The sequence below is a fragment of the Meles meles genome, chromosome 9, assembly GCF_922984935.1.
Source record: "Meles meles chromosome 9, mMelMel3.1 paternal haplotype, whole genome shotgun sequence".
Taxonomy (NCBI): Eukaryota; Metazoa; Chordata; class Mammalia; order Carnivora; family Mustelidae; genus Meles; species Meles meles.
In genome coordinates, this window is record NC_060074.1 from 52360862 (window position 1) to 52374497 (window position 13636).

Genomic DNA, 13636 nt, shown 5'->3' on the forward strand with positions numbered 1-13636 from the left:
GATGTCTGGGTCACATAGCAGAAGAGCATGCTGGATGGGAGCTATTGTGACCATCTTTGGAAAATACAAACGGTCACACCATGTGTTTGAGTGGTGTAGTGGAGTAATGGGTGCATTTTTGATAAATACTAACTTATTCTCAAAAAAATTAATACAAATGTAATATATTTAAACAATGGCATAAAACATGAAGAAAACAAATATTGGTCATAAAATATACAATATAAAACTAACAATCTCTACCTACAGTTTATCATATAGTCACACCATATTTCTAATTGGATTTCATGATTTGAAAGATGTCATTCCTGAATTTAGACTTGAAGATATTTAGGATGCTTGCGTGGCTCAGTTGGTTAAATGAATGCCTACAGCTCAGGTGGTGATCCCCGGGTCCTGGGACAGAGTCTCGCATTGGACGGGCTCCCTGCTCCGCACGGAACCTGCTTCTCTCTCTCTCTCTCTCTCTGTGTGTGTCTCTGTCTCATGAATTAATAAATAAAATCTTAGAAGATGTTTAAAAGAGTTTTTGCTTTAAAAAGTAGTATCTAAGTAATTTTTAGTTTCTGGAAATTCATTTTTAATGCATAATATAATCCCTTCTACTTTTATAGATTTTTTGAAAAAATTATTTGAGAGAGAGAGGGAGAGCATGAGTGGGGCTGGGCGGGGCAGAAGGAGAGGGAGAAGCAGGCTCTCCACTGAGCAGGGAGCACGTCTCGGGGCTTGATCCCAGAACCCTGGGATGGTGAGATCTCATTTGAAGGCAGATGCTTAATTGACTGAGCCACCTAAGCTCCTCTCTTCTGCTATTTTTAGTGCTATTTCATTATTTGGATTTTAATTGTAAAAGCCTTCATGCAATTCAAGATAAAATACTAAATATTTCCTTTTATGAAATATAAATTTCTCTATTTGAGTCATTCTTAATATATCCTAATTTCCTAAATGTTAATTCTTTCCATTTTTCTTCTCTGAACTCCTTTAAATTTTTCTTCATTTTAAGTATGATTTGGCATATGAACCCTAAAATTTGATAATATATGTGCTGATTAAATAATCATTAAATCCATCACAGAGGAAACATTTTCTTTATTCTTACCTGCAATTTTTTTTTTAAGATTTTGTTTATTTATTTGACAGAGAGAGAGATCACAAGGAGGCAGAGAGGCAGGCAGAGAGAGAGGAGGAAGCAGGCTCCCTGCGACAGAGAGCCCAATGCAGGGCTCAATCCCAGGACCCCGGGTTCATGACCTGAGCCGAGGGCAGAGGCTTAATCCACTGAGCCACCCAGGTGTCCCTCTTACCTGCAAATTCTTAAATAATATGTATCACTTAGAAATTGTGTTCAGTGTATACCCAGAGTAGCATAAAGAAATTAGTGATTTATTTTCCCTCACAAAACATGAAGTCTTGATATTGGTAGACCAAGTGTGACAAGAGGGTTCTATCATGTCACCAAAGGGCTTGGATCCTTGTAGCCATCTTAAGATTCATATACTCAAAACAGGTGCCAGAATTCTAAGTATTATATCTACATTTCAGATAGGCAAAGGCCAAAGAGCCTAAAAGTACACATAGCTGGGGAGCCAGGGTGGCTCAGTCAGTTAAATGTCCAGCTCTTGATTTTGTCTCAGGTCATCAAATTCCACCTCAGGCTCTGTGTTCAGCAGGAGTCTGCTTGAGATCTCTCTCTCCCTCTCCCTCTGGCCACCCCCCCCCCCCCCCCAGTCTCTCTCTCTAAATAAATCTTAAAAAAAAAAAAAAAAGGTGCACATAGCAATGGAGGAAGGAGAGCATAGATATTGGGAAAGCAACTGTCAGGTCTAGCCACATCACATTAAAAAAATCACATTTTGTTAGTTTTTTTGACAATTTCATCTTATAATGCCCCAATTTTGTCTATGCTAGTCTCCAGCTCTTTTAAGGCTAGTTTTGTCTGATTTATAGCTGTGCATTTGGTTCTTACATATGTACTTTGTTGCTTTTCTTTCCACCGAGCTTTTATAAACTAGTATTCTTTCTTTCTTTTTGGATTATAACATGATACATATTTTTGCAGAAGATTTGCAAAATTAAGAAAATAAAAAAGAATGAATATTTCTTACATTTTTATATCATTCACAGATAACTGTTAACATTTTTCTGTATAGTCCTTTAATCTTTCTGAATTTTATATAAATATATGTAAATATAAATATATATTTGTAATACAATTGCTACCTTATCCATATTACTTTAAAAAAGCACATTGTTTTAAATATATTTAAGATTTTTGTATATAAATAAGTACTATTTGAGACATGAGTTTTGTGACTGCATAGCATTCTATTAGCTGCACAAATCACAACTTACGTATTTGATCTCTAATTCTTAGACACTCCAGGTACTTTTAAGGATTTATGTAATGAAATTCTCCTAACATCTGCCTTTGCCTGTATCTTTAATTAGTTTAGAATAATTTTATTCAGGTGAAATGGGTCAAAAGAGGAATATATAAAGGAAAAGGTAAAATTTCTACAGACTAGAAAATAATGAAGCGAAAGTCCAAAATATGGCATGCTTTAGTGCATGTTTGCGGAGAGTGGGGTGGAGTGAGCTAATAACCTGTTACAGCTTTCATGTAAGGATAAAGGAGCCAACATTTTCTCATCTCCAGGTAGATAGGAGCAGTTGAGGAAGGGGAAGGTATTTAAAGCTCTTTGCGTGGAGAGACTGGTAAATATTTGGAAAAGGCACTTTGCCAGTTCCTCCAATATTCAACAACAACAATAACAACAACAACAAAATGAAAAAAAAAAAAAGAAAAAGAAGGGAACAAAAAAATTGACTGAGAGCCCACTTGCCTTGGGAAACGGATCTTGACTTCTCCCAAGCTAAACAAGTAGAGAAGAGGGATAGATAAACAGTTTTCAGTTAGAGAATGCCACAGTGTAAATGCTGTCTGTAATGAAGAACACACTGTCGAAAATCAAAGGTCAAAGTTGTCCAGGAGCTTGGTCAAAGCAGTACCTATGCATTTAACCATAGAGTACAGACTGGACATGCAATTACGCACTCATATAAGTTGTCCAGTGGTCTTGAGAAGAATTATGTTTAAGTAATGTACAGTATCCAGAAGTTTCTGATTTGTCATGCTTTTCATGATTGAAATTATCATAGGATTTTTATCAAGTCATATTTGCAATAGAAATGATGCAAGGGAGTTAGTTTAAGGTTATTGAAGGCCACATGAAAATATTGGGGCAGGGAATGAGCAAGAGAGGGAGAAAGAGATGGGGAGAGAGGGAGAGGACCAGAACATACTAGTGATGACTTTAGAAGTTATAGATTAATGAGCTTGCTCTGGTATCTAGGAAAATAGAGGAATCAATTAAAATATAGTTGATTTCATACACCTCAAAAGAGCAAAACAAATGGGAGTAAAAACAACATGATTTTGAGAGAAGTAAATCACTTTGACTTAATCTAATTTTATTCACTGACACAGTGACAAGATTTAAATATGAGTGGAAATAAGTTTGTATATCTTCATGTTAGTGAAGTTTTGTTTTTGGCTTACATGAATGTGTGAAGGGAGTTATAACTTGTGATTATCCCTGGTTCAGTGCCTTGTCAGGGCAGACCAGCGAAGACTTCAGAGGGTTGAGTGGCTGCTTATACTGAATGAAATTTGTATTAATCTCCAGAATTAAAGAATACAAAATACGGAATCTCCAGACTAGAAAGTTGCTAAATCTATAGGGGCTCTGCAGGAATTCAGAGTGAATATAGGAAGAAAGGTGGCAGAAGGAGGTAGAAAGTCATTGAGAACCATCAATGAGAATGACATTTAAAGGCGCCAGGGTGCTTCAGTCCTTAAGCGTCTGCCTTCAGCTCAGGTCATGATGCCGGGGTCCTGGGATTGAGTTCCGCATCAGGCTCCCTGCTTGGCGGGAAGCCTGCTTCTCCCTCTCCCACTAGTTTCCTCTCTCACTGTCTGTCTCTGTGTCAAATAAATAAATAAAATCTTTTAAAAAATGAAAGAAAATGACTCTTAAAAAAAGGGTAATATCTATGTAATAAGATGTAAATGGTAATGGCTAGTGTAAATAAAATGGTAACATGCAGGCATTGGAACACATTGTTGCCATAATTAGAAATGAGACCTGGATCGCTGCCTGGCTTATTCAGAAGAATCTGTAGTGTTTCCTGCCTTCCCCTGCACCACTAGTCATGTAACAATCCTGTTGCATGTCCCAGTTACAGGACGGTAACACATGTTCATCTAGTTATTTTCCTTCCTTAGGTCCTATAAAGTACTTGACTGTTGCTTTGTAAGAGAATAAGGAATTGTGTTAATTCCTCCAAAAATAAATAATTATTTTACTAAAATTGCTCTGTTTCCGTTCTTTCCCATAGAGACAGTTTTTTATTTCAAGTTAGATGTTTGGGTAACTTCTTTTTGAAAACATCTTAAAAGGTAGTTCAACTCAACATGTATAATACCCAGAATGCATAGAAATCAAGTTAAGACATGACAATATGAAAAACTAGGGCCAAATCAGATTTCAAACAGGCAACAAATATTATGTCATGACCCCCACTGGCTGCGGTGATTATAAAGTATAACCTGATTGTGGGGTTCAAATATGAAAATTGTGCATATCAGTATTAATAAAATAGCCAAATACTATTAATATAATTAAAATTAGTATATTAATGGATGCCATATGATCTGACTTATAATGTAACATATTAATATAGTAAAACATCAAGTCTTTTTTTTTAAAGATTTTATTTATTTTTAATTTTTTTAATTTTTTTTATTTTTTTTTAAAGATTTTTATTTATTTAATTGACAGAGAGAGAGATCACAAGTAGGCAGAGAGAGAGGAGGAAGCAGGCTCCCCGCGGAGCAGAGAGCCCGATGCGGGGCTCGATCCCAGGACCCTGAGATCATGACCTGAGCCGAAGGCAGCGGCTTAATCCACTGAGCCACCCAGGTGCCCCAAAGATTTTATTTATTTATTTGACAGAGGGAGAGAGGCAGATAGAGAGAGAGGGAGAAGGAGGCTCCCTGCTGAGCAGAGAGCCGGATGTGGGGCTCTATCCCAGCACCCTGAGATCATGCCCTGAGCTGAAGGCAGAGGCTTAACCCACTGAGCCACCCAGGCGCCCGTAAAACATCAAGTCTTAACAGCGGCATGCTCTTTGATTTAACAATCCCCCTTCTGGGTATTTTATCCCAAGGAAACATGCTATAGCAGAAGATACATACAAAAGGATACCACAGTGTTTTTGTTCTTCATTGTTTTCGGTAACAGATACTTGATAACTTATGTATGAAAAAAATACAAAATAAATAATGGCATGTATGGGGTATCAATGAGTGAAATTGTTTCATATTGTAATGATAAAAAAATGGTATTGCTACAGAAAGAAATTCACAAGTAAAAAGATACTAATTATAAAATAGTTTATATGGTATAATTCTTTACAGAATAGTCTGGAAATAAAGGCAGAAAAGTTATACATAAAATAAATTACTTTAGGAATTAAGGATGATCTTATTTTTGAATTTTTTCTAAATTCATAAAAAACTTGATAATTTTTTATTTAGCAAAACAATTATATAAGGGAAAAAACACTTATATTGATAACCTTTAAGGCTATTTGATAATCTTCTTTTTCTTTATTTTTTTCCCTTTAACTGCAGATACCTTTTTTTGTGAATAAAATATCATTATTTGTTTTATATAATATTGTCTGTACTGTTTATTTAAAATTCCAAAACTAGATTCTACATTTATTTGCATTCTCCAGTAATTTATATATTTAATACATGTATGTAAATACAGAAATTGTAAACAATATTTTAATTTAAATACATTACATATAGATATAAAATATGTAAAATACAGGAGGATGTGTATATAGCGATACATACATGGATTTTTGTTATTTTAGTTGTCCAAACAACTTGCTTATTTTTTAACTTTCTAGTTTTTTTCTTGATTTAAAAATATGTCATTGAGGGACGCCTGGGTGGCTCAGCTGGTTAAGCAGCTGCCTTCGGCTCAGGTCATGATCCTAGCGTCCTGGGATCGAGTCCCACATCCGGCTCCTTGTTTGGCAGGGAGCCTGCTTCTCCCTCTGCCTGTCAGTCTGTCTGCCTGTGCCCGCTTGCTCGCGCTCTCTCTCTCTCTCTCTCTCTGACAAAAAAAAAAAAAAAAAAGTCATTGATTTATCTGTTTGCCTATTTTTTGTGATCCCAAAATATCATAGTGACTGTAAAGCATTTATTTACTTCTGTATTTTTCCTGTAATTTTAAGTTTTTTTAGAAATTTTATTTTATGTTTTTGAGAGAGCAAGAGAGAAAGTCTGAGCAGGTCGGGGAGGGGCAGAAGGTGAGGGAGAAGCTGACTCCCCACTGAGCAGGGAGCCTGATGTGAGGTTTGATCTCCAGACACTGGGCAAAGGCAGATGCTTAACTACCTGATTGAGCCACGTAGGCCCCCCTCTAATTTTAAATGTTGATACAGTTTCAGACATACAGAAAAGTTGCAGTTATTGTACTTAAGAATCCTAAATACTCTGTCCAAATTCATTAGCTATTTACATTTTGCTCCTTTATTATTTGTGCTTACTCTCCATGTATTCACATGTTTATATACATGTGCATCATTATGTAGTTATATAATCATGATTTTATATATATATATGTGCATATATATGTACACATATTTGTATTTTCCCCTGATTCATTTAAGAATAAGTTAAGGCATCATGCTTCTTTATTTAAGTATTTTAGTATGTATTTCCTAAGAATAAGGGCATTGTTTTATATAACCACAGAATTATAAAAATTGAGAAATGTATTATCAACAAAATACTGTTACATAACAGTGCATCTAGGATCACATGTGCCTTTGGTTGTCATGCCCTTTAAACTTCCTTTAATCTGGAACATTTTCTCAGTCCTTCAAGACTGAATTTGAAGATATTTTTAGACTTTCCTCAGTTTGGGTTTGTCTGATATTTCCAAATGATTGATTCAGGTTATGCCTTTGGGCAGACTTGTGTACCGCAGGAGTGATGGGTCTTTCTCAAGTGCACGTGAGGACTTCATGGAGTGGAGGCAGGTGTTGTGTATTTGCTCCATTATTGATGACGTTATCTTGTCTTCGATCATTTAGATAAGGGGGTCTCTGCCAAGTGTCACCCTTGAAAGTTTGTATTTCCCCCACTGTAATTAATAAGTGATTTGAGAGAGGATGCCTTAAGACTATGGAAATATCTTGCTCTTCATCCCACTCCCACCCATGAGTAAGTGTGGATCCACAGTGTTTTGTTGAGTGAATCGGTTAACTATAATGTTTGCTTAATGGTGATTTCCTAACTCCCTCAACATGCCTACATTTGTTAGGTGGCATTCCAAGCAGAGAAGAGGTTATCCTTCTTTCTTATATATTTCATTCATTTCTTTACTTATATTTACTGTAATGAATCTTAATTCTTTATGATAATTATTTATTTTGATTTTCCAGTTGTCCTAGATAGGACTGGTAAGAACTTCTTGAAGCTGACACCTGTGTCCTTTTGACATATCCCATCATTTTTAAATGCCTTACTTGCCCCCAACCCAAAATATAATCACCTTGAATTTTATATACTCTCATTGCTTCCCTGTGTGCATGTTTTAAAATGCCTGGATAGTTTTTTTACATTTTCATTGTTTCAGTAACTTTGTAAAAATGCCCAGGTAGTTTTTTCACATTTTCATTGTTTAGTAACTTTTTGAAAGTATTGTCTTACTTTTAGACCTTTGCTTTCCTCTTTTCCTCACAGTTTTTCTGTACTCCTTAGATCTCTGTAATACATACAGTGGGAGCATGTAAGGTAGCTCTGTTAGAAGTCAGTGTTTAATTTTCTGTTCACAGATAATTTGACATTTTTATTATCTTCCAACTTCCAGTTATACTGAAGACCTAGGATTTGTATATTTTTATGTTTGTATGTTATGTATATATGTTATGTTAATATGTTATGATTGTATATGTTTATGTTTTTGTTGGCTGTATATTTTTTGCAGCATGTGGGAAGAATTTCAGTTTAGGGCGGCTGGTTTTACCACAACTACCCAGAATTCCAGGTCTATTTTTTTTTTTTTTAAAGATTTTCTTTATTTGACAGACTGTGAGAGAGGGAACACAAACAAGGGGAGTGGGAGAGGGAGAAGCAGGCTCCCTGCTGAGCAGGGAACTCAATGAGTGGTTGGATCCCAGGACCCTGGGATCATGACCTGAGCTGAAGGCAGATGCTTAGCGACTGAACCACCCAGGTGCCCCTAGGTCTATGTATTTTAAGTGTTATACAAAACATTTCAACATTTCAAGTTATTTGCAATATGCCATGATGCAACCAGAATTTATGGATTGCTGATCTTTACCTTCAGTGGTCTGTGTTCTCTTAATCTGGTTTAATTTAGTAAAATTGAAAGTTTCTTTCTCTATTTTTACAATTATCTTACCATGTAGTATACTTGTCAGTCTAGAAAGTATGTTTTTGGAAGATGTGTTCATGGTAAATGTAAAATCATTATTCTAGATCATTAAGTACCTTGATTTGTACTAATCAGTTGGGTTTATAAATTTCTCTCTTAGCTTTAAAAATTATCAATTATAGGGGCAATTGGGTGGCTCAGTTAACTGTCTGTCTTCCGCTCAGATCATGATCGCAGGGTCCTGGAATCAAGCCCCACATTGGGGTTGAGTCTGCTTCTCCCTTTCCGTCTGCCCCTCTCCTGGGTCATGCTCTCTCTTGCTCTCTCTCTCAGGTAAACAAAATCTTACAAAAAAATAAAAATTATCAAATATGTATTTAAAAAATGGAAATTCAAACCTATGGAATTTTAAACATACATATATTAAAACAAGATAATTAATAATATCTAATTATAAGAATCCAGTGAAATGTGGTTATAAACAATGGCTTTATCAAATGAAATAAACTTTTTCCCCATAACTAAGGAAAGTTCTTCCTCTCCAGTTTCACAGCAAAGAGATCTGATTGTAGTTGGCATATAGGGATCAGGAACAAAACACTCAGGGCTTGCAAATGGCAGAGTAGAAGTCAGCTTACAAAAGTAGGCAATAGGTAAGTGTCCAAAGCGTGTCACATCCAGGAAGGGCAAGTGTTTCTCTGTTCTCTGGAGGCTGTGAGCCCAGCCTTACAAAATCTTTGCTCTTTCTTTCTTTCTTTTTTTTTTTTTTTAAGATTTTATTTATTTGACAGACAGAAATCACAAGTAAGCAGAGAGGCAGGCACAGAGAGAGGGGGAGGCAGGCTCCCTGCTGAGCAGAGAGCCCGATGCGGGGCTCGATCCCAGGACCCTGGGATCATGACCTGAGCCGAAGGCAGAGGCTTTAACCCACTGAGCCACCCAGGCGCCCCTCTTTGCTCTTTCAAAGAAGGTAGAAATGAGAATTCTTACGGGAAACCTCCTGCTTCAAAAAAGTTCTTAAATAGTTATAAAACCATGGTGTGGGATAAACAAAAATATGTCAGTAAACCAGATTTGGTTATTTTATCCCAGTTTGTACCCTCTACTGGGGATGCACTGTAGGGATTAGCAGGTGCTGTTGTGAAAAGAATCTGTGTCAGGAAAAGCTCGTTTGACGCCTGGGATCACCTCTTATTAGCTTGTCAAATTGGGAAAATCATGTGATTAGTATTAAGTTCTCTTGCCTATGAGGGTGACTATGCTAAGATCTGAAGAAAATACAGGTTTGCTAATTGTTAGAACTTTATAATTCTTCTGAAATTCTAGGTAGACATGAGTTGGTATCCTTTTTTAAGCTCTAGGTATTAAACTTAGAACAATGAAATTCATAAAAATACACAGTTCCTTAAAAATTTCTTAATTCACTTTCGACATGTAGTTATAAATTGCTAACCCTGTCTGGTTTCTTCTTCTGGGAGAGGCTGTGTGTTGGGGATTAGGAAAGTTACTCATTCTTGTGCGAGGTAGGGACTGGTGTCATCTTGTTGTCTCTCATACACTAGAGGAAGATAAATGAGACTTTCAACTCAGAAGACCTGTTCTGCTTGTTGAACTTCTGATTTGATTACATTTGTTTTTGGTTAACACAAAAGTATGCCTCCTGCATCAGTAAGGTGATATTTCTATTTGCACTGGAAACGCAATCTTTCTGGGCAGAAATTCTGCTTCTCCCTGAGAATGCATGTTCCACTAAAGATGCTGGCTACCTAAGAGGATTTTTATTCGTATTGTCCATAGTGTGTTCAATCTGTCTGAAATAACACATTGTACTACTGTAAGAGGTTATTTTGGTTCTCATTAGGTGTGTTTTGTTTTATTTTGTTTTGAGCAGCTCTTTCATGGCACCCTATACCCAATAGAACAAAATCCATTCAAGTTGAAATATTTTGAGCTTTGAAATTAATGTGCTCTTCCCAACACCTGTCCTCTAAAACAAATTAATTAATAAAATTTGATTAACTTTCTCCTTATAAGTGACTTTCTGACAAAAAAGAAATGGAAATTTGTGTATTTTTATAAGGTGTGCAAGTGGCATGCCTGCATTTTTCTCAAGGTGTGGTTTTCAATTAGAATTGAAATGCAATTACAAAGTGAATTGGTGCAATTCTCTGGATAAATCAAGCAAAATTCTCTTCTAACTCAGTGATCTTTATATGTCAGACAAAAGTACATTTTAAAGCTTGAAATATTTTAATAACCACCTCAAATCTCCAGCCTAAATTTACTTATAAATATCTTATATTTTTGAATTGCTTTTATGTTGTTCTGCCATGTTCTGGGTAAACTGTTTCTTGCATATATTTCTGAAGCCAGTGTGTAGACCTCATAAGAGTATCCTCCTTGATTGATGTATAGAATATTTGCATATAGTTGGAAATATTTCTGTTCACCAGCCCATTATAGTTTGCTAGATGTGTAATCTATATTTTGCAAAACCTTATTTCAGTATGTTAACGTATATATTGTCTAAGTGTGTGTTGGCCTGGAATAGTTTTTTGTGACCTTGGCAAATTGCTTTACTCTTTTGGATTTTTTTTTTCTTTTCACAGATGCATTTTGTAGGAGTATTTTGAGGATGAATGTTTGCAAATCATTTTGAAATTGCCAAATGCCACATACAGTAAGTAATACGTATTTTTATTTTTCCACTCAATTGCAGTCATGCTGAATGAATTTGGCAGTCATAAAAGAACACATTTCTATTTATGGTTCTTGATATTTGTGAATATTGAGGCAAAATGTATATAAAAGATAAAAATTTGATGAGCTATTTCCTAGTCTGAATTAAGTTGTATAAATTCAAGATTTCTAAGGACAGATTTTACTGTTGTTCTACTTATATAACTTGCACATAGTACTCCTCACTTATATTTGAGTGAGATTTTTTCTCTGAATCATAAATTGAGAAGAGTACAGGAAACATTAGTGTTATTAGCCAGTGCTGATACGGAGATTTAAAAAGGAGTATTGAATTAAGAATTAAGATTTGCCAAGTATTAAGACTTACTGTGAATCAGGCAATTTATATATGTTGCCTATAATTCTCCCCCAGGTATTTTAAGATCATTATTTTTATTCCCATTTTATATATAAAAGAAGCTGAGAGGAAGTTTTAACACCTTGCTCAATATCTATTCAAAGTAAGGAAATCTGGGCTTCCTACACAAGACTTTTCAGATAATACTGCCTCTATCTATTAACATAGACAAAGTTAAATAACTTCTCTAAGAGGATGAACATTTAAAGAGTTTAAACATGTTCTGATACTTTCTTTGTATTTCTGTTTTGCTTAAGCATTATCCTGGAATATTGTATTTTGTGCTGGATTGTCTGTCATTTGATTTCTTTCATTTCGAATGGTGTTTTCTAATTCCTCATTTAGACTGCTTTGAACTAGGATGGAAGAAGTGAAAATGAAGATTCTGAAAAAAAAGTTTCTAAATCACCTAAGTTTATATATTTTTTAAAGTGTTTAGAATTAGAGTTCTGAAGTTCTCCAAGAATTTTCTTTCATTCATTAAAAAAATTAAATTATGTTATTATTTTAAGAGTTTGCAGGGGACCACAGAATCAGAGTCCTGGCTTTCACATGCTCAAATTCCTTGTTTGATGAAATGAGATAATCAGGAGGGCAGTTATAAAGTAGAATTTATAAAAAATGTGGAAGCAGTAATGGCACCATTGATGTTTTTATGCTGTACCCCAACATGACTTTAAAAAGGTGGCCTAGTGCATGTTTAGGAATTCAGACTCTGGATTCAGACCACCTCCATTTGAATACTGATTTATCACTTAATAGCTTTGTGACTGAACAAATTACTGAATGTCTCTTTAAAATGGATGTAAGATTGGGAACTACTTCATTTGTAGTAAGTTAATACATGTGAAGTATAGCACAATTCCAGGTACAAAATAAATTGATATTTCAAGTCTGTTTGTTAGTAAGCATCATAACTTCATAGTCATGTCATGTAAAGTATGCAACAAAAGTACTCAGTGAATAATGTTGATTAACCTGGTCCAAAAGAAACTGAAGTTCAGCCTTCTTTATGAATGTAGAGATCTTTACTAATTGGAACTTCTAGTGAAGAGACAAACCATTTAGGTAATCAGTATGCATATATACAGTTTATAAAATCAGCACACATGATATGTCCTTTGTGTGTTGACTGTATATCTAGGCTGAAAGTATGTTTGTGTGGTTCGTGGAGAAAAGAAGGGGACAGTTGTGAAGTGCTTACAGAGTCTGAAATGCTTATTTTGAAAGAGGACAAACTTATGGATATAAAATAAATAATTGACATGATGGTCGATTAACTTGAGGGAATCATCTCATCCAGTGCTTTATGAAGCCATTCATGGAGATTGAAGTGATGTGGATGAGAAAACAGTATTAAGTATTTACTCTACCCCATGCACTTTACATTCAATATCTCAGGTAATCTAAGCAATAAGATGATGAGGTAGGTGTGTTACTATCTTTTTTTTTTTTTTTTTTTTGGTATGAGGAAAATATACCAGAGAAAGTTCAAATGTGTCATTTGTGGGACCAAACCTTGAGACTGATCTAATTCTAAAGCCTTTTTTTCTTTATACTCTTAACATGAGTGTTAAGGACTGAAATTCTGTGGCTGATCTTTCTTTCATTTGCATGAAAACACTGCTCTCAAACCTCAGATTATACATATGAATTCTTTAGTAAATAAGTAATTGATGATTAAATTTTAACTAAATAAATGACAGTTGTCTTAACATTTGTAATCCAGCCCAAGCTGATTCTGTTCCCTCCCTCTCCTGGCACAACAGGCCAGTAAGTCTAAAGGGAAGGTGTTGGGGCCCGGAAAGTGGCTTTATTCAGAAAGCCAGCAAACTGCAGAGATGGTATACTGTTGTCCCAGAGAACCATGTTCCCTCAACATGGAATTTGAGCTGCCTTTATATTAGCAAAAGAGGGAAGTGGGATGCGATTGTTGTCAGAAGGTGACTAATGTTTGTAGAAATCCAAGGAAGGTCATGTAACTTCTTGGTCAGTTCATCTTTGTGCACAGGCATCTGGTCATGCCATTCCTGTAAATCTTTTTTTTTTTTTT

The 13636-nt window shown here is 35.4% G+C and overlaps 1 protein-coding gene across 2 annotated transcripts in view; it reads left to right on the forward strand.

Moving 5' to 3' along the window:
* GALNT13 (polypeptide N-acetylgalactosaminyltransferase 13) overlaps nt 1–13636 on the forward strand; it is a 554323-nt gene that overhangs the window by 34218 nt on the left and 506469 nt on the right. For both annotated transcript variants that reach the window (XM_046019643.1, XM_046019644.1), the window contains exon 2: nt 11096–11166. The gene's annotated coding sequence lies outside the window, so the exon portion shown is untranslated. The remainder of the gene's footprint in view (nt 1–11095; nt 11167–13636) is intronic.